The sequence below is a fragment of the Pantherophis guttatus genome, chromosome 2 (genome assembly GCF_059756535.1).
Source record: "Pantherophis guttatus breed Tessera chromosome 2, ASM5975653v1, whole genome shotgun sequence".
Lineage (NCBI taxonomy): Eukaryota > Metazoa > Chordata > Lepidosauria > Squamata > Colubridae > Pantherophis > Pantherophis guttatus.
This window is the reverse complement of record NC_142064.1, coordinates 80,152,584-80,158,638: the sequence shown is the minus strand read 5'-3', so window position 1 is coordinate 80,158,638 and position 6,055 is coordinate 80,152,584. Positions and strand designations below refer to the sequence as shown.

At 38.2% G+C, this 6,055-nt stretch overlaps 1 pseudogene; it reads left to right on the top strand.

Moving 5' to 3' along the window:
• The first annotated feature begins 1,436 nt into the window (after positions 1 to 1,436).
• Positions 1,437 to 2,614, top strand: LOC148115170 (E3 SUMO-protein ligase KIAA1586 pseudogene; annotated as a pseudogene).
• Positions 2,615 to 6,055: the final 3,441 nt, after the last annotated feature.

Below are 6,055 nucleotides of genomic sequence, written 5' to 3'. Positions count from 1 at the left end.
GAAATAACAGAAGCAAAGACAAAAAAAAGTAATAAAATACCTGGACCAGATGGGCTTCTGGCAGAACTCTATAAAAATCTACAAGAGATATTAGGATTGTCAATGCTGGAGGTCTATAATGAAGCACTATCAAAGGTCAAACTTCCCAAACATAGACAGAAGCATATATTACATTAATACCAGGGGTGGTATTCACTTATCTTCACTACCGGTTTGCAAATCTGAGCATGCACACAGTGTCGCTTCGCTCATACGCACCACCTCCATGAATGCTCAGAGCCTACCACGCACGCACAGAACATCAAAAATGGGATGTAATGACGCCCAGCGGGTGGACGGAACCTCCTGCAGCCGCCACTACCAGTTCGTCTGAACCGGATAGAACCGGCTGAATACCACCCACTGATTAATACCAAAAGAAGATACAGATTCCCAACAGATAAAAAACTACAGACCAATATCATTATTAAATATAGATTTCAAAATATATGCCTCTCTAATTTCAGAGAGATTAAAAAGATTTCTAAATGAATTTATACATCCTGACCAGAATGGTTTCCTACCTAAAAGACAACTAAAAAATAATATGAGGATTATCTTGAACATATTGGAATATTACAAAGCCCATCCTGAAAAACAGCTAGCACTGATTTTCTTGGATACACAAAAAGCCTTTGATAATATGAGCTGGGAGTTTATGACGCTACAATTGAAGGGTGTGGACTTTGGTGAAAACTTTGTAAATACGATCCAAGCAATATATTCCAAACAAACGGTAAAAGTGTTAGTAAACGGGGAGACAACAGAAAATTTTAGCATAAGTAAAGGCGCAAGGCAAGGATGTCCACTATCCCCTCTATTATTCATACTAACCCTGGAAGTCTTGCTCAGAAAGATTAGACAAGACCCAGAATAGATAAGATGACTGAAAAATATTTAGGTACTACTTGTAGAATATTCAATACAGTTTACAGCCTGCCACAAAGATGTAAACCATTTTCTGACATAGAAGATGACATAGAAGTGCAAAATAAAAATGGATTAGATATGGGAATAGGATTGCATTCACGTAAAACTGCAGTGAAAATAGTTGATTTCATTGCAAAAGACATTAGAAAACAATTATTTACTACAGTTATTGAAAAAAATCTGAAAATATGTTTGATTATTCAATTCAAATATTTATTGTCAGTGCACAACATATGTAGAATGAGATTGGTTGAGCTCCCTCAGTGTACCCTCCCAACACAATACAACTCACAGTGAAGACGTTATTGATGAAGTGAAGACACATTATTGATGAAGCCTCAACGATATCTTGCAAACCAGTTTTGATACTTTTTTTAAAAGTTGAGAATTCAGTTACCTCACTAACAATTTTTGTTGAGCTATTAGAATTGGAAAAACAAGATGCAGAGACAATATGTTCTTTAGTTATGGAAAGTTTAAATAAAGTTGGGTTTACTAAGAACTACCTAGAAAAAAAATTAATAGGATTTTGCTCCGATGGTGCCAGAGTTATGCTTGGGAGGAAATCTGGAGTGAGCACTAGAATAGCAAAAGAGTTTCCAAACATCATAATATGGCACTGTTTAAACCATCACCTCTAACTTGTTTTAGATGATTTGATAAAGGAAATAAAGCAAGTAAATCATTTAAAAATATTTATTGATAAGATATATATTATTTTTCATCAATCCAATAAGAACCAAATTGAACTTTACAAAATATCCAAACAACTTGAAATCGAAATTATAAAGATTGGTAGAGGTTTTTGACCAAGATGGGCTGCCTGTAGTTTAAGGTCAACCCTAGCTGTGTGGTATGTTTATCCAGTGCTACATCACTATTTTCATTCAAATCAAAAAATACTTAGGTATGGCTGCCCGTCTTGAAAATATATATTTTATGACTGATTTGGCATTGATGATTGATATTCTAAATGTAATTTCTCTTCTTTCAAATGCACTGCAAGCAAAAAATGTAAACATCATAAAGGCTGAAAAACTTGTGATAAGATCAATTAAAGCATTTGAAATGCTTAGAAAGGAAAAGGGTGCATACGAAAAAAACCTTGATTACTTTTTTACTTCAGAATTACTTCATAAACTTTCAAAAATATAAAATTTGTAAAAAAAATCATTGATTTGTTAGTCTTCCTCAGGAAAGACTTTTAGAAAGCATCGTAACAAATTTGAAGAAAAGACTAATAGATTGTGAACATTTAAAAACAGGTAGCCAATTGCAAGATACGAATAAATTACAATTTCTCAATTTTTTGGAGCCAGATTACTGGAATATTGAAGAAGTAGTAGTTCCATGGAAAGCAGCTGAAGAACAATTGTTTGCATTTAGTGACATTTTTAATTATGAAATTAATATTAACGATTATTGAGATTTTATAGAAAATGTTGTAAAAGATTCCCAGAAATATGCAATTCCTGACAGTATTAAAAAAGCTAAAGGTATTGTCAGAACAATTGCTGTAAATTCAGCAGAAGCGGAAAGGGGTTTTTCACAAATGAACATCATATGTTCAGAGAGCAGAAGTTGCTTACTTGTTTCCAATATAGCAAACCTAATGACTATTAGTCTAATTGGCCTACCTCTATAAGAATGGGACTGTATTCCTACAGTCAAAAAATGGCTGAGAGTAAATCATTCAGCCGATGATGCACGAGTAAAACTGAAGAAAAGTGCAAGTGAGGACACCAATAAAACAGCAATTTGGCAATACGTTAAATAACAGTTTTATTGGTTTTTGTCAAGTATTATCTAATAGTTTTTCATTAATATTTTAAAACTCTTTCTTATAACAAAATCTAGTTTTGTGTACTTTTTTATTCTTATTTAAGTATTAAATGCATGAAATAATAAACTACCTTTTGGTATATCTTTTTTTATACTTAAAACAGTCATTAGAGCAAAGAAGTGATGTCAAGTTGGCCACCCTCACCAAGTCACATGACCACCAGCCACCCCCCCCACCCAGTCACATGACCACCAGCCACCCCCACCCAGTCACATGACCAGCCAGTCATGCCCACCCAGTCATTAGGGCAGAGAACCGGTTGTTAAATTATTTGAATCCCACCACTGAGCAGGAGACCTTAACCATTTTAGAAAGTGGCTATCCAGTCTTTTCTTAAAAGTTCTCAGTGATGGAGCACCCACAACTTCTGAAGGCAAGCCATTCCACTGGAAATTTCTCCTTAGTTCTAGGTTGGTCCTCTCCTTGATTAATTTCCATCTGTTGTTTCTTGTCTTGCCTTCTGGTGCTTTGGAAACTAGATTGACCCCCTCATTTTTCTGGCAGCTCCTCAAATACCAGAACACTGCTATCATGTCTCCCCTAGTCCTTCTTTTTACTAGACTAGACATACCCAATTTCTGAAACCATTCTTCATATGTCTTAGCCTCCACTCCCCTAATCATCTTTGTTACTCTTCTCTTCACTCTTTCTAGAGTCTCAACCAGTAGTGGGATTCAAATTATCTGTGGGTGTGGCTTGGTGGGCGTGTCAGGGGAAGGGTACTGTAAAATCTCCATTCCCACCCCACTCCAGGGGAAGGTTACTGCAAAATCCCCATTCCCTCCCCACTCCAGGGGAAGGTTACTGCAAACTCCCCATTCCCTCCCGATCAGCTGGGACTCGGGAGGCAGAGAATAGATGGGGCGGGGCCAGTCAAAGATGGTATTTACCGGTTCTCTGAACTACTCAAAATTTCTGCTACCGGTTCTCCAGAATTGGTCAGAACCTGCTGAATAAAACCTCTGGTCTCAACATCTTTTTTATATTGTGATGACCAATATTGGATGCAGTATTCCACATGTGGTTCTACTAAGGCTTTGTAAAGCAGTACCAATACATTATATTAGTACTATACAGGTAGCCCTCGACGTATGACCACAATTGAGCCCCAAATTTGTATGTGTCACTGCGTTATTTTATTTCCCAGCTGAGCTTCATTATTTTTGGACTAATAGACTTACTGTAGTTTGCCAAGAATTGTTATCAGTAAGCTACTACGCATGTCCATCCACCCACATTCCTTCTCACACTCTTCCTTTGTTCTCTTTCCAGCAAGGTCTGGCTGACATAGCCGACAAGAATTATTTTCAAAAAATGTAGCAATTAACTTTTCTTAGTTAGTGAGGTGTTTTATTTTCTTTATAACAAATAAATGAGTTTTATTAGAAACCTTTCTCGCGTTTCTTTTCAGATTATTGCAAACAAGGATAAGCCTCGATTCATCTACTCTAAACCAGGGTAATTAGTCCCAGAGCCAAACATGGGATTAATAAATGCCCTGACAGTATGGTTAAATAAAACAGTCGTTAAATGAATTTTGCCCCATTTTACAACCTTTCTTGCCCCAGTTGTTAGGTGAATCACTGAAATTGATAAGTTAGTGGTATAGTTGTTAAGTGAATCTGACTTCCCCATTGACTTTGCTTGTCAGGAGCTGGCAAAAAGTGATCGCATGAGCCCGGGACACTGCAACCGTCATAAATATGAACCAATTGCCAAGCGTCCGAATTCTGATCACATGACCTCAGGGATGCTGCAACGGTTGTAAGTGTGAAAAGTCACTTTTTTCATAGCGGTTGTAACTTTGAAGGGTCACTAAAGGAACAGTTGTAAGTCGAGGACTACCTGTTTTGGTATAGCATAGGCCAGGGTTTCTCAACTTCAGCCAACTCTAAACTGTGGACTTCAATTGCCAGAATTCCTCAGTCAGCATGCTCAGTTGTGCACGTTGTTGCATATGTGACACCTGAGTTTTTGTTTTTCCAAATGCACTGGACTTTAAAGATGAATCAGTGCCTGCTGTGGCTGTTTGCCCTGACAACAAAACACTCCTTAGGGAGTTTCTCTTTCCACAGAAACCAGAGTTCATTTTGGTCCCAACATGCTGGATGCTGAATTCTGGGAATTGGAAATCTACACATCTTACAGTTGCTGAAGTTGAGAAACATGGGTGTAAACTAAACGATCTTGAAAACCTGACTGTGTTTTCCCCTGCCTCCCTCTCTCCCTCCCTCTTGTATCCCCATGAGTTAAGGCAGGCTGAGTATGAGTTTTTTTTTTTAAAGGTGCCTTCATTTCCTGGGCTTAAAACATCTTTTTATAACTGTCACAGCCTAGTTTCTCCAAGGTCTATATCTATACAGTACTATCAAAGAAACCAGACTTTCTGAAACAGTGAAATCATCTGCAGGTGGAGGTTTGACTGATGTAATTGTTTGAGGCCTGTTCTTATAGCTCAGGGGTGTCAAACTCACGTCGTCATGGCGATGTCATGTGATACAGTCAGGTCCAGAAATATTGGGACATCGACACAATTCTAACATCTTTGGCTCTATAAACCACCACAATGGAGTTGGAATGAAACAAACACAATATGCGTTAACTACAGACTATCAGCTTTAATTTGAGGGTATGTACATCCAACTCAGGTGAACGGTGTAGGACTTACAGCAGTTTGCATATGTGCCTCCCACTTGTTAAGGGACCAAAAGTAATGGGACAGAATAATAATCATAAATCAAACTTTCCCTTCTTAATACTTGGTTGCAAATCCTTTGCAGTCAATCACAGCCTGAAGTCTGGAACACATAGACATCACCAGACGCTGGGTTTCATCCCTGGTGATGCTCTGCCAGGCCTCTACTGCAACTGTCTTCAGTTCCTACTTGTTCTTGGAGCATTTTCCCTTCAGTTTTGTCTTCAGCAAGTGAAATGCATGCTCAATGGGATTCAGGTCAGGTGATTGACTTGGCCATTGCATAACATTCCACTTCTGTCCCTTCAAAAACTGCTTTTGCAGTATGCTTTGGGTCATTGTCCATCTGCACTGTGAAGCGCCATCCAATGAGTTCTGCAGCATTTGGCTGAATGTGAGCAGATAATATTGCCCGAAACACTTCAGAATTCATCCTGCTGCTTTTGTCAGCAGTCACATCATCAATAAATACAAGAGAACCAGTTCCATTGGCAGCCATACATGCCCACGCCATGACACTACCACCACCATGCTTCACTGATGAGGTG